The sequence below is a fragment of the Melospiza melodia genome, chromosome 1, assembly GCF_035770615.1.
Source record: "Melospiza melodia melodia isolate bMelMel2 chromosome 1, bMelMel2.pri, whole genome shotgun sequence".
In the NCBI taxonomy this organism is placed as follows: Eukaryota; Metazoa; Chordata; class Aves; order Passeriformes; family Passerellidae; genus Melospiza; species Melospiza melodia.
In genome coordinates this window covers 102,495,293-102,517,580 of record NC_086194.1, presented here as the reverse complement: position 1 = coordinate 102,517,580, position 22,288 = coordinate 102,495,293, and the positions used below count along the sequence as shown (strand labels likewise).

Genomic DNA, 22,288 nt, shown 5'->3' with positions numbered 1-22,288 from the left:
TTCTCATGAGTAGGTATTAATTTCTTTTAATTAAATCATGTACATTTAACACAGAATTCAATTTCCCAAATGTACGGCTCCATTTCAAATGCTGTGGGTTATCTCACCTAGCTTCCAAATTTTTGTGAAGGCATATGGGTCTCTCACATGGCCTCTGATGTATCTCCACTACAACTTACACCCAGAAGTTCACACCCCCTATAGCTTCCCAGAAGCAACACATGGCTCTGTTTAGGCAAATCTGCATCCTGCCTTTACATCCACCAATGGTGCCTGTCATTTGTCAGAATCACATCAGAACTGAACCTCCTGTTTCACATTTTCAATTTAATTTGTGCCAATCGAAAAACCTCCCTATAAATCAATTTCTCTCATACAACGCTCTCTATTTTTAGACATTTTAATGCTCTTTGTTTTATATAAAGTTTATTTACAAAGCTTTTAATTTGTCTACATTTTTTAAGTTCTGTGTCTGCAAAGAAAACACTTTTTGATCTTCAGCCAATTCCTGGTAAGACAGATGTTTCTGGGGGGGAAAAAAGCACTACTTATATGCTGACTTCATATTATGCTCTGTTTCCAGTATGAGGAAGATACAGCAAAAATAACCATGGGCTTCCTTTGTACCTCCTCAAATAGGAGCTGTTCTGTAGGTGGCATGACCCTGGCGTAAACCAGATCAGGTTTTAATTGACATTAGCCGGTGTGTTTCAGCTCAGGATTTCTGAACACTTGCTCTGCTGCTGTGAGGAAATTCCTTAGGATTAAAGCTCTTTCATTTTACACCTTGTTTGACGTCTCAGTAGAAAGGCTAAGCAGTGTATAGGGGCAAGGTGGCACTGCTAAAGACATTGAAGCCAGAAAGTTAATGAAGAAAACAAAAGGAGGAGATTATAGACTGTAAAAAAAAATCATAGGAAAGAAAATACTGTGGTAATGAAAATAAACTGACCAGGAACAGAGTCTGGTTTCCTGAACAAATTAAATCAAAGCAGAGTTCAAATGGAGCATTTTATGAGTCTTAACAAGTTGGAGATATAGCAATATATATTTTCTTAGTGCAATACTCATGAAAGCTCCTAAAGAAGGACTTTGCTACTTAATGTACACACAGAATCCTTAGCTTCTCTTTATACACAGCTATGCTCATCTCAAGTCTTGTTGCAAATCAAATTTCTGCATGCCAGCTCTGCCCCATTTCTTGACATAACATGCACATAAACTCATTTATAAGAGGAAGAAAAAAAGGAGATGAGAAAGGATTGGTTCACACTGCAGTGATCAAATTGGGCAGAAAAAAACCCCCTGTTTGTCAGTGAATATGACATCTACTAAAATTTTTCTCTTCAACATACTAGAAAAAGTACCTAAATAGCTAAAAGCTACAAGAGTTGAATTACATGCCAGAAATTGGAAAACTTAACTGTGGCATGTGTCTCCCAGATGCTGAGGCTGCAGACTGCCATTGGGTAGTTAGAAATGCTGTGCTTGCTTATCAAAGCAATATGTAAACAAAACCATAATAACTGATTGGAAAAGAGGGATGGGAAATACATGATGTTGTATTTCTAATATTCCTAGCAGTGTGGAGAGGACTTACTGCCTGTAACTATGGGACCATGGCTGGAATATACAACTGAAACTCATGTGACAGAATTTTAGCTCAAGTTCAGGATGGGTGCCCTGAATTTACACAGTAGACTTAATAATACAGGCTTGATTTTGACAGGTCTGTAAGCATACCACCAACTCTTTGTCATTTTCAGGACAATGACAGTAACAGCTGGAAAATAAAAGTGTTAGTGTTATCCTTTTCCTAAAAATGGCCATTTGCTCTGTGTAAGTATTTTGTATTCACATTGTGATTTTAAATTTGAAATGTCTGGCTATTTATAAACATTCTGGCCTACCAAATAAAACTTTCAAGGCAAGTTTGATGACAATTATGCTGCTGGAGCAATCTATTCCTGAAGGACTGCACTCTCTGGAAGGGACTCAGGGTGGAGCAGTGCTTGAAGAGCTGCAGCTTGTGAAAAGGACCCAAGCTGACTAAGTTAATATGGGAGGGACCCCATGCAGGAGCAGGGGAAACTGAGGAGTTTTACCCTTGTGGAGGAAGGAGCAGCAGAGGTGATGTGTGAACCTCAGCCTCCATGCCCATGAAGTTTAGCCTGGAAACAAGGGAGAAGTGGGGGAAAGGTTGTTTTATGATTTGGTTTGAAATCTGATTACCTTACTCTGATTTGACTGGTAATAAAATAAAATAAACTGATTTCCCCAGTCAAGTCTGTTTTGGCCATGATGGGCAACCTAGTAAGAGATCTCTCCCTGTTCTTACCTCAACACAAGAGCCTCTTCTTATATTTTCTCTTGCCTGCAAGGATGAGAAGGGGAGTGACAGAGCAGCCTTGGCATCCAGCAAGCCTCAATGCACAACATGACAGAGGTGCAAAGGTAGTCTGAAGTTGTATATACACAAAGAGAAAATTATAGCTAAAGATTTTTGCATTGAGGGGCTTTTTTCCCCAATTGGACAAGTTGGTAAAGCATCTTTCTTTCTCTCTGACAGCCTTCTCTGATACTCAGGAATTTGTCGCCAAAATACAGAAGTTCACAGGAGAAGAAGTCTTTCTTCTAGATGCTCAAAGACAAGGCAACACCAGTAGGACCAGTAAAGGTAGAAAATGGGCCGAAATAGGCAGGACAGGCAGTATGCTTTGTTTCTTATTTCTCCTTAAGAAGCCTAGAAAAAGATCTTTAAAGGGGAAAGAAAAAGAAAAAATAGAAAAGCAATAAAGGTTATGACGCTGAGCTATTTGCATACCCACAAGAAGTCCTTAATGTCACTATATAAAATAAAAGCAGCTACAGCTAAATAAATTCCACTGATGAGAAAATGCAGGTATTTGGTAGGAATTTGGGGATGAAAGTGTGAGGGACTGCAAGCAGTCCCTGGGATCCCAAGGGAGAAGGAAGGAAGAAGACGACAGAATAGAATTTTCAATAATCTTCATGCAGATAAAATTCTCACAAATCCTCAAAGGGAAGGCTTGAATGTGGCTTCCTAAAATGCTAATTCACCTACTTACACTGTTGCAATTTTAAAAGAACACAAGAAATGGTATATCTTTTAACTTTTAGCTCTGTAATTCATAAATGTGTTTATGTGGGACTTAAGTTTTGGTCACAGATTCCAGTACATCTTAAAACAGCGGTTTCTTATCAAGGCGTGGGTGTTTTAGTAAATATTTCAGTATCAGTGATGATGAGGTACAGAACATGCTGTTCAGGGAAGGCTTGGTTTATAAAAGCAATCACTCTGCAGACACTGAATGATACATGAACTCTCTGTCTTAATGGATCCCAGTGCTCAATGAAACCTAAGCCATTCAACCCAGGTATTTCTGTACCAGAGAGAGGCATGAGAGAGATGCCTAGAGGGATTTCAGGAGGCAGGAATGCCACATGTAAGTTTGCTAAGGATTTCTTTAAGGTATACAAAATCATGTGTCATCACCCAGCTTTCTTACTCTTAACATCAAATATTGCTTGGAGAAATTATTTCAACAGATGCCATTTTGGAACAGAGCTTTTTTACTTTGCCTTTTTCTTTCTTTTATATTTCATACAGGCAAAATAATATTTTTGTAGCTCTTTTGCCGCCTCAGATTGCCTCTCTGTCTCTCCATGTTTAGACAAGTCTGTGAGAAGTCACAACTTTGAAGCTGTCTGTTCCTTGAACTCTAGCTGATATAGCCAAACCACTTCTTAAATTATGGAAGTGTTTTTTAAAATCTCATGACAAAAGAAAAAAAAGTTAATGTGATCACTTTGCAGGATGACAAAGAAAGTATCTGATTTTACAAAATGGAAAGTTCTCTGTCTGTGTCCTCTGAAAGAACCTACGGCAGATGCAACAGGGTAATTATTTGTTTTTAAACAAAGATTCCAGATAGAATCAGTCCAATGTGTCACAGTCTTGTCCCTCAGAGGCAAAAAGACATTTCATTTTGTATATGTGAATGTTCCAAAATGTTTAGCTAGCACTTGAACACAGGATCTGTAAACATATGGCTGCTCACATCTCTCAAAAACACAAATCATTGCAGAAAATGAAAATTACTTTTTGTAGGATTCAGTGACATTAAGCCCTAAGAAAATTTAAATCATTCAGTATTTCAAGTCAAATGAGAATAGCATCCCCAAATATTTTACATGCCCATCACTCCTTCTATCAATTTAGCCTCAGAGAACAATTCTTAGCACAGGAGGAAACTGAGTGAGATACAGGAACAACATCTTCTGCTACAATAGTACTAAATGTGATTATTACACTCTAAAGTTGTGTTTTTTCTGAAGAGATCCTTTCTTCTAGCAGGAAGGAGAAGTGGGCGCAGAGATTGCTTGCCTTTCTAACAAACAAAGCAATTCCTTGCTAGAGGGTCACATGGATTCACATTATGCCAACTTCAGATTTCCTTGAGACTCCTTTAATGAGGTCCCATGAGACACTTTCATACACTGAAGATTATTAATTTAAAAAAAATATCATTTTAGGCATAGGAGCTTAAGAAAAGCAATGAGAAGAAGACCTGTGTATTTTATATCTACTTTAATTGAGTAATAAACAGAAACATCTGGCTCAGAGGAGCTTTTGATCAGAACAGCAACATGTAATGTTAAGATTGTGTAGTTTTATCAGTACAGTGATACAGTATCATCTTCTTTCCAGCAAAGTGAAAACAAACGTGGGTCTGCCTGGCATCACAACCAGTGAGATATGAGCATAAAACAGTTGCATTTGACCAAGGGAGTCTCCTACTAATCAGCAGTTAAATGAGAATTTCCAATGTTTGTTAGCAGGATCAAAAACCCCAGATGCATCTTTATTTGCCCAGAGGATAAGGCAAATAGCACTAAGAATCAAAAGCTCATGTCATAAGTGATTTATTCCAGTGGATGTGAAGTGTACTGCATAAAATCCAGAGACAGCTATCCCAATCCTTAGTTGAAATGGGATTTCTGGAACACTGATGTCCATATGAAGGGATTTGGGTTTGAAAATCCAATGTTTTGGGGTTTTTTCATGGGTGTGGGAAGTGCCATTGAATCGTCTGAGGAGCCCCTCTCACATTCCAGCAAGAATGGTTCACCTGAAACCTAAGCATAAGCAAAGCACTAACATGCTTCCTTGCTTTGTAGCTCAGTAAACAGGGACTAAGTGTTGTTTGTACCAGGCCACCAGTTTTATACCAAGCTAACAAGACAGGCTAAAGGATCTGCTGGGCTGGGCCTGAGCTTGTGCTGGTTTGCCAGATTTGTTTTTGCAAGCAACAGCAATTGTCTAATTACCAGATCTCTATTATCTGCTTTGTTTTAACTTTTCATCAGCTCTGTTATAATTGTGTGATGCAATGTCTACAGCAATATGTATTTTGTAACTAATGGGCATTTGCAACTTGTAGTTACTGAGAGCAGAATGACCCATTAGACCCCTGGCTAAAACACAGCAGAGAGGAAGCTTTGAAAGAACGGGCAGACAGCAATACCTGAAGCCCAAGGGTTATAAACATCTCTGATGGCCAGTTACAGGTCATCAAATGAGTGCAACCCCTGGAGCAAGTTAAGTCAGGCCATTCTGCTCCAGCCTTGGGGAGCAGAGAGAACAAAGAGCAAGCACCCAACATGTGTAAAACACACATTACACAGTAAATTCTGCTGCAATGTGGACTTGCAAATCAACAAATAATAAGCAGGCCGTGAAGCCTCTTAAAAAACATAAAAAAGTTCCCCGCCACATCCTAAATTGAGAAAAAAGAAATCATAAATATCAATGTCATACTTCTGGCCAAGGGCTCGGGATGGTATCCAGTTGCTGGAAATCCACCCCCAGACTGAAACCATCAACCCCCACATCGAGGGGCAGTGGGAGGGCCAGCCTAACACCAGAGAAAGGCAGAGACTAAAAAGTTTGTGCATTTATGTTACCAGCACATAATTTAAACTATTTGATAAGGCTGTTATAAATGTAAGAAACATTGACTTTAATCAGACTAAGCTTAAATTCTTGGCTTCATATAAATGGTGCATTTTTTTTTGCCTGTAACATAATTATAAGTGTTAGTAAATAGGTGGGAGTCCAAGCAATCTGTTCTCTAACTTAACTGCAAGAAAATTCTCCTAAAATACTTCACAGTTAGGAATATTTTCAAATATTCATGTGCAACTTTAACTCTTATTGTTACTAGGTCCAGTATAGGAATGATTGAGTTTTCAACTTCATAATTTCCTTAAATGAAACCAAATCAATCATCTTACTTAGATCTAATTGTGATTAAGTCTTTACCAATATCAACCAACATATATGAAACTTATTTACCACTGGTATCTTTGAATTCAAAACTATGAGACAAGAAAATGTGAAACAAAAATTCAGAAGCTCTAAATCTAAACTGTGTTTGTTATCATGTGATATCAGCAAAGATCTGTGAATGCCAGGGCCTGATTGTGATTATACAGCAATTACACTCATCTGATATAGAGGGTGCAAATAGGACTGTAAAATGGAATTTCTTTAGAATGGAGCCTCAGGAAAATAATGACAACTACTGAAAAGGTTTAAAACTTGTTTCTGAGTATGTAGATACTTTTGTAACAGTCTAGGAATTGAGGCAGAGACTGACATTCAAATTTTCTGTCTTATGTGTTGTAATTTTTTTCCACAGAGCTTCAAACTTCCATTTTCATACCCTTTTCAGGAAAGAATCAAACTCAGACTACTCATTCATAGTAGGATACTTCAATGTTGGAGTGGGAAAAAAGTGATAGAAATGAATCCTCATCATCATCAAGTCATAGAAAATATTGTAAATCAAAAATTAAGTTCTGAGCATGAAGCCTTAATCAGGTAGAGCTACTCTCTCATCTGCAGGGCAGCCAGCCCTTAGATGAGCTGAGGTGGGAGGGAAAGTTTTTCTCCAACATTTCAAATCCCATCAAAGGCTTAGGAAGTGGTGTGTAAAAAAAATGGTTTCCCCTTTCTTTTTTGTTTTTCTATTCTTCTGAAAGGAGTGAAATTTTTTACTTAATTTGCTATGTTGTGAAGATCTAGTATGTAATAATTTTTACCAACCAAAACCTCTGCCCACAGATTTAAGAATTTTAGGCAGTGGGAATAGGAGAACAGTAATAAAGGTCCTGGCACAATTCAGTTCTGCTTTCCTTAGTTCAAGACTTTACTGTCACATAAGCAAGTGTGAATTGTGAATTTGTAGGATGTGTTAATATAGGTAAAACTGCATAAATAATACACTATCAATTTTTCACTTATTTCTCCCTCACCAATACACATTTTCAAGATTTTTTTTTTGTAATTTTGAAACCATTTAAAAGATGAGCTGAATTTAAAAAAAAACATTGAGAATTCTTTCCTCAAAATTTGCAATATTTTTTCATTAATTACAGTATTTAAATCCTTTTATGAGTACTATCTGTCCTAGACACCATATAAGTGTAAGAAAATGGAAACATAATAATTCAGAAAGTCAGGAAGATGCTCATCCATGCAACAGGCATTACAGTTACTGCTGTCTGGTTCCTGATCTGAAAATAAAAGCAGTGTTATTAAACAAGCTCTTTAAGATAAACCTTTATGTGTTGTGGGGGTTTTTTTGGTGTTTTTTTTTGTTCAATCTGTCTGTGTCACCTGGAATACTGCCAATATGAATCAGAAGTCCTGTTCTACAGTGTTTTTAATTATAGTTGGGACTGTGCAGGAATTATGGTGACAGAGGTACGTATTTTACTTGCAGTAATTCAGAGAAGCCATTCATGCCTTACTGTTTTTGATGAATGAAACAAACACAGGCTCATGCAATGACTGGTATTATTCAAAGTATGAGAATTGAATTAAACCACTAACTGAAACAGGTAAAGTCATTCTTTACCTAAATTATCATTTCACAACAAAATGGCTTTCAGGAAATCTAGATGAGCATGACTTCTCCAAAGAAGAGCAGGATCCCAGCAGGACCAATAGTGATTCACTCAAGTCAGAGCTCAAAAATCCTTTGGGACACTTTTAATCAGTTCCCTTTCCTTCTGTATCCTTCACCTTAGGCAGTCACTCAGACAAACCTGGACGAAGCTGCTCCCCAGCACACAGGTGTCTGGTGTCTGTTTTACACTCCCAATATGGCTGTGCTACTGATCCTTACTAAAACTTTACAATACACACAACTACCATGCACTTCATCACCTACACACCTACACAACTACCTGTTTACAGCCCAGAATATGCCTCAGAAATACCTATATCTGTATGGACACCTTCTATAACCTCAACACTAGCTGCAAGTTAGACTCCGCTGCAGGAATTAAATTGGTGTTAGAGGTGGCCTTAAAGGGCTTATCTGCTTTTCTGAAGTTAAAAAAAAAGTTTTCTGAGATGGTACAAACTCTCTAGCACTAAATTGTCAAGATTCCTATCACAGAATAAGTGCATCCCATCCTCATTTACTTTTAAGAACTCACATCCAGAAAAGCACTGAAAAATTGCACTGTTTGTACTGTACATCTAAAAATCTATGGACATATGGTTTGTTAACTTTAATTAATAGAATTGAACAAGCACGCAACCATTTAAGAAAAAACCTTTTTTTATGAACTTGTATTATCCCTTCACCACTTAAGAACACCAACAAACAAACCACAGAGCACTTAATGTTTCTCCAAGGAAAATGCAGGGAAGGAATCAATTGGAACAGCTTTGTGTTCAAAATCATCTGTGAAGCATCAAAGTTATGTTTGTTGGCATCTGTGCTCCAGCTGTGGGTTTTAGAGCTTTTTGCTTTCCTAATCACGTTTCTTGTTCCAATGAGTAAGTACTTGGTTCTGTGCATTTACTGAGTTGGAAAGTTAATTCACCAGCGATTTCTCATACTCCCACAGCCTTTAAAGTCATTTCCCCAAGAGAATATGTCAAATTTGAAGCTTCAAAGGACTTATTTTTTACTGTATTTGATAAGTGACAATTTAAAAAAATAAGCTAGATTAAAAAATATATATTTATACTCATTGAACCCTGTAGGAAGAAAAAGATGCTTAAAATTACAATTATCTAGCCAACAAACAAAAACCCCTTGCATTCAATTCATAATAAATATCTCTGATGGCAACATTAAACTATTCTTTAACTGTTGGGAATCCATTTATGAGCAAGTACTTATCTGTTTTAAAAAGCAGTCAGAATGACAAAAAGTCTGAGGCTGACTCAGTTATCCCTGAAATCAGAGGAAGACTAAGTCGACTTCACTGCCTTTTGGGTAAGGCCCTGTTTTAGCAGTGACAATCAAGCACTAAAACCACTTTGTGTGTCATTTTGTGACTGCATACAAAATATATTATGAATCTGAACAGCCACAGAAATGAAATGCTGTATTTTTTCCATAAGTTTCCAAGATCATGGATTCTCAGTCCTCCTGTTTGACCACCCTTAGGGAGGTGGTCAGGGTGTAAGTGGGAGAGAAGGGGTATTTTGGGGGTTTTAAATGTAAAATAAGTGTTCAGTAGCTGCAAAAGGTCCCCTGCAGGAACTAAGCTTTCACCCTTGACTAAGCAAACTAGGCTACTGGTTTAACTGCCCAAGGTTAAGAAATACAAATAAAATTACAAAAATACATATATTTTGGCCAACAGTTTTGGTTTTTTTTTTTTTTCCAGAAAAGCTTAAAAATAATTTTCTTTGCTGAATTCTGTTGCTTTGAGAAGTGACTCTACTCAAGAGAAAAAGTATTAGAGGGCCAGTCCCTGACCCCTGCTCTACAGTACAAATGAACAAAGAAGAGAGCTGGGTTCAGTACAACCATTAATGAGGGACCTGCAGAGGGATGTGACCCAGCAGAGCTCGTCAGGAGGGAAGCTCACCAGGGGCAGTGTTTCAGAGGCTGAGAGCAAATGCTTGCTGCCAATCAAGAAACCTGAGGAAGGGCAAAAAGAAATCAGAACGAAACAGCGGGGAGATAACACTAACCTGCAAAAAGGTGAAGCTGGGTACAAACCAAGAATGAAGGGAAATAATAATGAATCTAGCATAATAAATGTAAAAACATGGTGAGAGAGCGTTGGAACCCAGGAAATTCCTCTGGCTGCGCTGGATGGCTCAAGCCCCTGTCCAGGGGGCTCAGAGACCTTGGCACAGAGCGCAAGAGCCCTGTGCCTGTGATCTTGACCCATGGAAAAACAATTATCAACCTTTCTATGAAGAATTACAAGTGAAAAAAGTTTAAGTAGAATAAAAATTAGTTTGTCATGGGGTGAAAAATAGATTTTTTGGGATTTTTAGAATGGGGGTTCTGGAGGCAAGATGGAGGAATCTGGGCATGTCCAGCCTTTCTCCTTCTTCTTCTTGGCCTCCATCTTCTGCTGTGATGTTGGCACTTTTAGATTGTTTTAGAGTAGAAGCTCACTGTCTAACATAGATGATAGGTATTGGAAAGTAATTGTAAATATTGCATACATAGTTTTTACTATAAAAAGATAACATCGCCCTGGGGACAGGCAGAGTGCCTGGACTGTCTTGCTGAGCGGACCTTGGCAGGACAGGAGAAAGAATGAGATAGCAAACAATAAACAACACTGAGACTGAGAAATTAAGAGTTCTGACTCCTTCTTCGACCGGCATGCTGGGAAAAGAGACTTTCTAATGCATCTCAGGGTCACTCTGACAGCTAAAGAACCCGAGAAGAGAGGCCAGAAAAGAATTCAAGGAATTACTGTGTTAGGTCTCTGAAGGCTAAGATGCAGTGACGCAGTCCTTCTTCAAGGACATTAGGAACAGAAAGATTGCTACCAAGTAGCAATTGCCCAGTGTACTGTGAGGGCATGCAAGGGGTAATCAGAAATGGCAAGACCACAGCAGGCTGTGCTAGTTGAAGACATGATGGCACAAATAGATAAAAAGAGAAAAAAAATGTCACCAAAGAATGTAACTACAGAAGCAGAAATAAGAAAACTAATACTAGTGACACACAGCTTCTTGCCTAAATTTATCTTCCTGTCTGAAGCCTGGAAGATGCTAAATATGACATCACTTTTAAAAGATACTTCAGGAAGTTCAGGGGAACTGAAAAAATGAGCATGACATCTGAATTGGGCAAATCAGGGAAATCATAATAAAGCATGAAATTAGTGGAATATGAAATATGATCTGCTGGAGAACAAAATTATATGCTCTGCTTTTATTTAAAAGGAAGCTACAAACCTATCAGAACCTCTGAAGGAGTCAACAAACTTATGGATACAGGTGGTAAGCTGATACAGTTTACTTTGGATGCAGAAAGACATTTCACAATGTATCTCAAAGGATATTCCCTCTTAGGAGACCTGCAGCCACAAGCTAAACAAAAATCTATTATGCTTTCACAGATAATTAACTGCTTAAAAGACAGTAAATGGAAGAGAGGAACAAATGGTCAGTTTCACAGTGAATGATGTTCAACACGGTCTGTGCTTTACCCCTGTGTGGCTAAACTGATCCAACAGCAGGGGAAGTACTGTACCTAACATGGCACCTATGTTCAAAAAACAAAACAAAACAGAAAAAAACTCTCTGGAGGGTGTGCTGCAGAGGGAAAAAGGAAAAGGGTGAGTATAAAGTTAAAAAAGCGCATGCTCTTTATCAGGCTGGGACAGCAGGAAGAATGCAGTTTTAAGAACTAAACTCAATAAATTTCCCCCAAATAATCAAAGGTACCTACCTCACAAAAGGCAAAAGATTAACAGCTCATTTTCATCTCTATTTGTCTAACTATATTGAGCAAAGCTCTTCTGTAGCTTTAGAAAGGACAAATACTTTTGTAAAATCTTTCACTCTTCTTATTTAGGTTTTCATTTCTTCTCTGCATTTTACACTACCTGCCTCTCACAACACAGGAAATTCTGATCATACATATTTTTTTCTTCTTATGGCAATGTTAGTTAGTTTTCTTGGGACTATAATGGAAAGCCAGATTTTGCTTTACAGATAGGGGATATCGTATTATTATGCTTCTTCAGTTTTACTTAGAAAACTAACTGGCAAATAAAACACCAGTCATTCTGAAAACAAAGGAAAGAAGAGAAAACATTTCCCTAACTAGTGATACCAAACAGCACTGCATTTCTTACTTTTTTCTTACTTTTTTTTTTTCAAAATTACATTCATATGACTCCCAGCAAGATTTTTGATGGATTAACTCCTATAATCCACCAGCTGCTTTTTTTCTTCCATTCTGTGTAATGGATCATTTTTGTATTTCATACAAAATTGCTGATGATAGATTTCACTATATGTCTAATATTCCTTTTAGCCCTACATTTCAGAAGAAGATAATACTCAAGGCTATTACTTCTTTTTCTAAGTACTTTAAAACTCTTTAAGAAAATATTCATTCTGCCAAGCTATCTCACACAAATGCTTCAGTATGTGCATTGGGATTCTGGATCAGCTTTTCAGTAAGGGATAGGATACATAAATTAACTATTTTTAATAGGAAGATTAGTTCCTTTGCAAGGAGGTTTATGCGTTCCTATGTGAAAACATATAGTATATTTCTAGTTTTGTGAACAACTGCATGAAAATTTCAGAAACTTCTGAATGAATCTCTTCTCATGCTTTAAATGTAGTGAGCATATTTCATTTCAGCTTAAAGCAGAATTCTAAGTTTTCTAGGTAAAGTAAGAGCCAGATATACTCTCTGGATTTCTGCTTGCTAATGTCATCCAAGGCTGTGAAAATACTTAGCTAAGTCAGGCAATGCCAAGAGATTTGGGTCTATTGACTAACTCTCATGTTCTTCATAGAATTTAAACTCAGCTTCGAAAAATAAAATTTTTGCTAATAAGTATATCCACAGTAGTGTGACATCACCAGAACAGTAAATTGACAAAGCCACATACAGTGTCCTCACAAGACCAACATGTAAACAGACTTTTACAAAACATTCTGGAATCTTCCACTACCTTCAGAAATAATCTTCATGTGCTAAAGACAGGGCTGCTTTTGAGCAACAGAGCAAAAACCCAGAATAGTGTTGTGAGCACTGCACAGATGTTGGCTGAGTAACAGCCTGGTATCTGACCTGGTGCCTGTGTAACTGGCTAAGTATCTGCAATACCATAGGTCAGCTCTGTTATTTTGGGTGGGGAGTTTTTCCACTTTTCCTTCTGGAGATCTATTTTAATTACAAAGAAATCGAAGGTAATCAGTACTTCCTTTGAACCAGATGGTTGAAAAAATACAGGTATAGTCTGCAGTTGTTTTTCTACATCTGGACCCTCTCTGACAGGGCAAAGCAAAAAACTGCATTATGGGGCTGACCTATTTCTGCACCAATCCCAGTCTATGTAGAGCCATCACAAATTTCAAACAATAGATAAAGGAACACCTGTATCTTTACAAGGTAGTAACTTGTTTCACTGATCTCTCATGCTAGAAATTGCTATAAGTAACAAGGCTGGAGATTTTAGTAATATAAACTGAAAGGCCTGCTTTTATAACTTCAGCTTTCTGATGTTTCAGATGAAATAACAAGTATTGTTGAAAAAAAAAAAAAACCCTGTTTTGGAAGGATTAATATTTTTATTTTCATCTGTATTTCTCTAGCTGAAGGAAATATGCAGCATGATTCTGCTTTCAAGTAAAAAAAGGGGTCTTGATAGGGTGACTGTGAGACTTCATCCTGCCCTTCAACCTGCAAGGACAAATCACTGAGTATTCTGGTAAATGAGCTCAGTGTTTGCATGAGTTTACATTCTCAGACAAGAAGAATACAATCCCATCTTCTGGAGTATTCAGATCTAAATATTATTATTTCAGAATGCTGCAAGAGGCTGAGTCACATCACCCTGAAGATACAAAAAAAGTTACAAATAAACACAAAGAAAAAGTATGTTTGCCTTTTTTAAGGCTTGTGAACATATTTGTTCAAGATTAACAGAGGCTTTGAATAACTAAATGCCTTTTATTTGGTGGCTGCAGTATTAGTGCAGAAGTATTTTCAGTCAACAACTTAGTGTGAAAGGGAGGATGGGATGAACCAAGAAGGAAAAATAAAAGGAAGTTTTAATAACTCCATCAATAAATGTTCAGAAGTTTTAAAAATTATTTCTTGACCTCTTATAACTTGTGTAAGAACAGGGTTGCCTGACACTATTTTCAATGAAAATTAAAATCTTACCACAGCCAAATAAATTTAAAATTACTATGATGTCCTAAGACTAAGTAAAAATAAAAGCTGGCACATAAACATAATTAATTTGGATGAAGTTCCATTTAATTGCACTCAGATGGCTAAGGACTGCTGTCAGTCAGCTCAGCTAACAAATCACTCCGGCACTCTTCAAGAGTTGCTGCATTAGTGAAGCTATAAATGGCAACAGTGCATACTACTTATTCAGGCTTCATCCATCCCTCAATTTACTGAGGTCAAATTGAAGAATACTGAAACAAAACTCCGCTTTGTGTTAAGGTCTACCTGTGAGCAGACTTTTCGGTATAAAACGTGTAAACACAATTACTGTGTTTGCACTGTGCCATTTTAAGTACAGGTGACCAAACCTAAAAAGAACAGAATAAATCAGAGGGACAATTTGTAGCAAACTGACCTAACACTCCCTTAAAAAGAGGAACATTGGAAATGCCATTCTAGATCAGGCATGCCTTCCCTGGTTATTGTCAAATGGCAGCACAGAAATAGGCAGAATGCAAAAAGCACAGCTCTAAATCTGATTGTTAATATCCAGGAAAATGATTTAAACCATTAAAATTTTATTTACTATGCTAACAAAATCAAATTTTTTGTCTATTATAATTCTACTTTATCCCAACATTCTTCACAATTTTAGTTGCGTGGAATTTTATTGGTTCTTAAGATTTAAGCCTCAACAATTTATTGCAGCAAGTTACATTATTTAACAATGCCCTGGATAGAAATGAATTCCATTCACTAGCTCCATATTTCCTTAAAATTCAATATACCACAGTATAGAGCACACAGGAACCCCAATGTTCCCTCTCTAAACCTGTCATTAATTTATGTATTAGTCCTTCATACACTAGAACCCTGGTACTCTGATTTATGGGAATCCTGATCTTTTCCTTCCTTTGAAACACTTTCCTGAGCTCAGCCCACCTCCACCATGGGCCATATCCTTTAAGATCAGTAAGCATGGCTACAGAAGAATTTTATGTAACTGCTCTATCAGGTTTCTGAGGTAATTTTCCATGTTATGCTTCATGCACCTTTTTCCCTTTTTGATTACAGTTGTACTATGAAGGTTGCTACTGAACTGACTACAGCAAAATTAATTTCTCCACACTTGAAAAAGACATATCTTTGTAATGGAAGAGACTTTGAAATTTGTAGATGAAACCATAATAAGCTTTCATGACTTCAGTCATTGACACAAAGCTGTCAGATAAATTCAGCTTCAAAATAAGCTCAGCTTTGAAGATAACAGCAGTGGTGGAGAAATCACATTATTGCAATACGCGAAACAAAAACTGTGATTTTACCCAGCTTCAGTCCAGACTGCTACAATCATCCCTTCTGAGATTAGTATATATATGAATCCCTAGAGTACCATTTTGTCTTCCTTGGGAATATCTTGCTGAAACGAAATGCTATAACTGAACCTAATTTTTTTCACCACTGCACAAACATTCTGGCTTATAGCTATAATAATAAAAAATTCACACACCAGGGTCATTCTCCTGTCTTGTTCCTCGCTGTGCTTCAAGGTGAAAGCAGGAGCTTCTGTTGAGTTCATGATTGCAATTATGATACAAAACTCTTGATTTCCATTACTTCAGCACTCAGAGACATCTAGTGCCTCCTATATGACATGCAAATCAATCTTTGTAGCCACGATGCCCCAAAAGTTCAGGTCACCAGAAAATATAATACAAATTTTTACTCCAAAATGGCTAAAAACACTTATAAGTAAAATCTGCCTAAACACATTCCTTTAGGAGATCTAGAGTAACCTTCCAATAACCTGATGTTTCTCCTTCTAGGACAAACAACTAGTATGTCCAGTGGGTAAAGATGGATAAAGCTAGCATTGATGTAACAGAGATATATAAGCAACTATGACTAATAATAACTCTATTTAACCACTCTATCATGAATTTGATATCATTTACTTTGAAGTTGCTTCTTTTTGACTCTCAGAAAGCCCTTTTACCTTCTTGAAGAACAATGTCAGAAAGATATGAAGTGGTCTACGCTAGTAATATCCTAAGAGACTGCACTGCACTTTCCATTTACATCAGAATTATGTTTTACCCTGGAGTTGTTCAGCAATTTGAAAATCAGAGATCAGGTGAAGCAGCCTGTCTTTACCTCGTTGATTTTTTGTTTTCCATAAATTTGGATTAGAGGTTTACTTTTTTTTTTTTCTTTTTAAAAACAAAACACCCTATATTAAATACAATTTTAGTTGTTCCAAGAAGTCCAGGATACTCCAGGACAGATTTTTTCTTTTAACAGCTCTCCCTGTTTATGCCAATTCTGGTTTCATGGAAATACTTACTTACGTACCAAATAAAGCTACAAAACCCATACAAAAAAACCCCTAGATCCACAAGCACTGGAAGTAATGAAGCCTGATTTCCTGTAAGTTTATATTTCAAGTCTTTTAAGTTGATCCATTTAATCCTCTCATATTTCCCCTTCTCATGCTCCTGCCTGAAGGATTTAGCAGTCCAACTGCCAAAAGTTAAGAGATGTGTGTCTAGTCCCAAACAACACAAGTGATGAAACGTACACCCATTGACACCAATGAGTGTACAGCACCTGACGCCACTTGGAGCAAGCAATGGACTCAGCTGCAAATTTGTCTTGCAATGTAGAAACCAGTTTAGGTTCCTTTCCCTCTACTGGGCCCCTGTTTTTCATGCAACTTGTCCCAATTCCTTGTTGTCATCTAAGACTACTTTCCCATCAAACATATTTGTAATGGGGGAGTGGGTGCCTTACTTTTGAGCAGAAGAGTAAGAATACCTGACAGACCACAACATCATCCCATAAGCTCTATTACTTGATAAAACTAAGCTAGAAGTAGGCCATCTACTTTTTTGTTCTGGTTTTTAGTCTTCAGTGACAGTTATGGATTACTTTCCAGAGATAACTGAATGTTCTAGGTCCACAGCAATGAAAAAAAATTTAGGCTCTGTGAAGCACAAGTCCTTAGGAAATATCCTCACATTTCAGTTTTGCTCATTAATTCAATTTAAAACTAGTGTAGCACAAAACTTTGCTATCCAAGCTTCTTTCTTCCTATTTTTCTCCTTTTTCATTTGCATCCAAAACCAACCCAGTCAAAGTTCACATCTCTTAACAGTGAGTCCTTGAGCCCAGCACTGCACTGAAGGGGGTTTCAGGTACTTTTTCTGTGGTTATCAGAGGCAGTAATGAGGAAAACTCAAACACAGGGCCTCACAGAGCTGGGGGGACAGTATCACATCTAAATAGCAATAATGAAAACTACATCTACAGCACAAGTACCGCTGAAAACTGCAACAAATGGCAAGACCTGAGACAGGACACACTCCAGTGTGCCTGGTGTTTCAGGAAACTGTGGGACAAATTCGGGCTGAAGGAAATTTGGTCTCCTGTCTCTGGTTAGTACAACTCCCTAACTGGATGGAGGCATGTGGCTGTCACTTGACCCTGTTACACTAACATTTATTTCCTAAGTTTTTAAAATAAGATTTGGAGTTCTGAATCAAACATTCATCATCTGTATGACAGATACACATATGCCCAATACAAAGTTCTAGAATGTGTTCACTTTGGCAAACCCTTACAATTAGATTTGAAAATGATCACAAATCAGATGGCGTTGGTCCATGAAAGAAGTTATTTTACATGACCTGGAAGTCCCTGAAAGAGCTTGCTACAGGAATTTCAGAACAGGACTGCAGTCAGTGTCAGTTGTCACAGGTTGAACTGGATACTTTGAAGTAGAGTAGTGACACTTTCCTAGCAGCTAAAAATGTATTTCACAGCTTAAAGTTACCTTAAAAACTACATTTCTCAAAAAAGGGATGCTTCACACTACTCTTAGCAAGAAAGCAAACACCTTACAGTTTAGCCTCTTTTTCAAAACTAAATAAATGAAATAGAAAAATGATTGCTGGATGCTCAAATACCACCTTAAACAGCTCACATTTGGATATATATGCACATCAGTTCAACCAGTTCATATTTCACATTTACCTTGACCATGAATGCCAAGCTGGTAACTCACTTTACTGACCAAGGTAAGCAGATTTGTACCATTGATCAAGATGTTTAAGCATTTTCGAAAACTATTTCTTATGATTTTGGGTTTTTTTTGGTTTTACCCTCTTTAACTAACTTGTTATAGCTTAAAATTGCAGTAGAATGTGCAGCATCAAAAAAAGAGAAGTTCTACTCTGTTACACTTCTAAAACATAAAAACAGTTAATACCCAAGAAAGATTGCATTACAGAAGAAAAAAGGATTGAAAAAGGGAATGAGCATAAAGTAGGCAAACATCATATAAATAGCACAATTTATTATACATCATGCTTGTGAGACTGTTTTCTGGTTATGATATAGATGATTTTTCTTAAGTCAAAAACTTAAAAAAGAACTAGTAAAAACGTATAACTTATTTTATGGTCACTTTTCCGGACTATAAATTTCAAACTTATTTTGTGAGATGGCAAGTAAAAAAAGGCAGACTGTTCTCTCCAATGAACAAAGTACTTCTGAAAACCTTCCATCCTCAAATTCTCTTTAAAAAATTGATGAAAGAAAAAAAATTCTGACTTTTTCCTTTTTTTCATCCCCTTTCATTACAAAAGTGCTATAATACAAATACATTTTCTGAAAAAAGTTTACAATTCCAGAATGTTGAAACAATAATACTAATAATTAAAAAAATAAAAAGCCAACAAAACCACAAGACAAAAAAACCCCAAAAATGGCTATTATTTTCTAAGAAACAGATAAAATTCCTCTATTTTTTTGTTTTTGTTTTTGTTTTTTTTTAGCAGGAAAACACAGCATGCTTTGTTTTGGTATGTGGAAAGTATATACCATTTACCAGTCACTCAGTACAAAAACTAAGATTAATGTATATGTTAGTATGACTGAAACAAGAACCCAGACAAGTATACACACAAAGCATGTCACTCAACTTCAGCCTCAAACTAGATTCCTCATTCTATTAATAATTCTTTTAAAAAGTTATTCTTTTATTACTGGCCTGAGACAAATTCAAGTGAGATTATGCTTCTCAAGGGAAAAGAAGCATTTTCTGAAGGAAACATATAGCTTATCTGAGTATGCTGTAAAATCTGAAGATGTTTGTCCTCTGAGTCACATTAGCACAGTCCTGAGAATTCCACAGTTCCTTCTCTAGTGCCTGTATCACCTGTATACATGAGATTAATATCTATTTTGTGATATGCTTAAGCTTTCTATTACCAGATTTTAGCAGCTCTTAAATTTGGTTGTGACGGTTCTATCTCTTTTTAGGCAATTTCAAGCAGTCTTCAGTAGCTTTGATTAACTTAAAGATTTTGACAGGTCCTTATGACTCCAGATTTTGATTTCAAACTTCATCTTTTTGACCTTTATGAGTCTCTGTGGTCTAATTCTCCTGTATCATATTGATTTATGGTTTACTATATTCAGTGAAAACGCCTTCAGTCCTAAGTCTCTGGCCATCCATTTTCATGTATTGAGTGCATTTAAGCTACAGATGCATCTTTAAGATACCATCACGGTTTTCTCTCTGTGGAATATTTATATGCACCAAAGAATTTATCATTATTATTTTATAAAATAATTTGGAAATAGCAGTAGGGAACTCTACTGAATTCTGATAAAAAATATTCAAGCAGCTTGGCTGTTATCTGCTATAAGGCAGATAAAGTCAAGGAACCAACTGATGAGAAACATTCAAAAAGACAAGCACAGGCAATAGCTGCCTGCCGTGATACTGCAGCCTAGGAGAAATACAATCAAACTAAAAGCGAGAAACACTTTTCATTAAAAATTGTGTGGTATCAATCATTAGGTGGACACAGACATAGCCATCAATATGTTAAAAGCTGCAAAATAAGGACAGGAAAATAGATTAGGATTGGCTATACTGCAGTCTCACAGCCAGGTTGCAGATGGGAAAACAGAAGAGGCAGGTTCTCCTAAAAAATTAAATCTGGTCCCCTGATACTGCTGGCAAGCATACTGTAAGACTCTCTTTCTTAAGTCTTATAAAAACAGCTGCTGTTGTTGTTTTTTTCCCACAATTCCCTAAAAATGAAGTTCCATAAGCAAAGAACTAGCAGAGTTGAAAGGGGTCCCAAGACAGCATTTCATCCATCCTACACCTCTGATGCATCAAAAATTTCTTTTCATTTCAAGAAGAAATAGTTACTATCTCTTCTTAGATAATAAGTTCTCCAATCCTCTACCCGTTTTTCTTCTCCTCTCCACAGGCCACAGACACTGAACTATTCAGCTGCAACTCATGCTGTCAAATGTTGTGAAGGTTTCACAGAGCTCATCCTCACTGAAGAAGGTAAACCAGAAACCTGGAGAGTATCTTTACAGTTTAAAGCCATCATTTAATGGTTGAGAGAACCAAGCACTTTAAGTTCCTGAGTCTACTCCCAACTATGCCTTTAATTCAAGTGGTAAATGTTTGCCTCATAACATCTTTTACTCCAGACAAAACAAACAGTAGATAGTATGGATTACTACCACTTTCACTACAACACTTCCCAAGATTGGTTTAGATTATCAAGTACTCAGAGATACTCAGGATAAAAGTTTTTTGAAAGAAACTAAATTCACTAAATGTCTTGCAAAACTTAAGCTGAGTGTCACTATAGCCAGAAAAGAATGGAAAACAGTAGTAAGAAGTCACCTTAACTTCTCCTTAATTCACAATAATAAAAATTCATAATTCTAAATGCTTGGAAAAACACTTACCTACTACAATAATACTAAAAATTTGGTTGAAGCAGAATAACATCCAACAAGTTTCATATTTGCGCTTCTCATTCATAACACTTTATTAATATAAATATTTAAACCTTCAACAATTAAAAGAAGGCATATAAATATATCTGATTTCACTTTCTTCGATTAATGAAACAAACTCTGAGAGAAATAAAGTATTTTTTCTCCAGCTTCATTTAGTGACTACGCCCTGCTATGGCTGCAAAGACAGGAATGTCTGAATCAAGACAAGGAACTCAAAGGTTCAAATTCAGTGAAACTCAAACAGAACACAGACTTTATACCACAGCCGAATTTATACACATATACTTTGTCTTGCAAGAACACCAGAGTTTATGGAGGATTTCTACACTGGATGGGTTTCCACTGGTGGCAAATTTTAGCAAGACAACTATGTACTCCAAAGCTTGAAACCAGCAATGCAATACTTTTCTAATTAATAAAAAATCTCCAGAACATTTCCACAGCTGAACTGTTAACTATTCCATGGTGCAGCAGAGTATGTGCTAAGACTGTTAATAAATTACAAACTCCAGTACCATTAATCTCAAATTGGTTATAATAAGAAATTTTTACACAAAAGGTTTTCCTACATTCCTCATAGAGCTTTCCAAGCAAATTAGAGTCACATACTTTTGATTTAAGACCATGGGAAGATCCTCGGCAAAATAAAACGCTGCTATATTTCACAAACATTATTATAGGATAAATGGGAACAAGTGAGGGAGAAAACCATCATATTGTGCTCTTTTCGGTGAGAGTCAGGAAGGTTTAACACCAGATCTAGACCATATGTCTGCTTTTTTGATGTACCATGAGAAGAGACAAATATTTTGGAAAACTTGATAGAATTCTAATTTATTGGGTTAATTCCTAAAGTTTAACTGAAATAAAAGAACAAGTCTCTTGGATGTTTTTAATCTACTCAAAATGCAATTCTATCATCAGAATAAATTTTTAAAAGACAACAAATCCTGGGAAAATACACAAAACCATCTAATTAGAAAAAGGTAATAAATTATCCTTTCTTTAGCATTGAATTACTGCCAGTCTAACAAACAGACCACAGTTTATGACAAACCTCATAATTAATCCTCTCTGAAATTAAGACATGTAAAAAGCGGTTTCATAGTAGAAAGAAAAAAAAAATTCCTCTTTGCCTACCTACCTGTATTCAGATATAAGAAAAATCCCCTACATGTTTTCCTATATATTTCTCTTAATATACTTGGTACCAATAAAGCACT

At 36.6% G+C, this 22,288-nt stretch overlaps 1 protein-coding gene across 5 annotated transcripts in view; it reads right to left on the bottom strand.

Annotated features, from left to right (window-relative positions):
* Window positions 1–22,288, bottom strand: part of SEMA5A (semaphorin 5A) — a 314,341-nt gene that overhangs the window by 45,142 nt on the left and 246,911 nt on the right. The window lies entirely within an intron of this gene.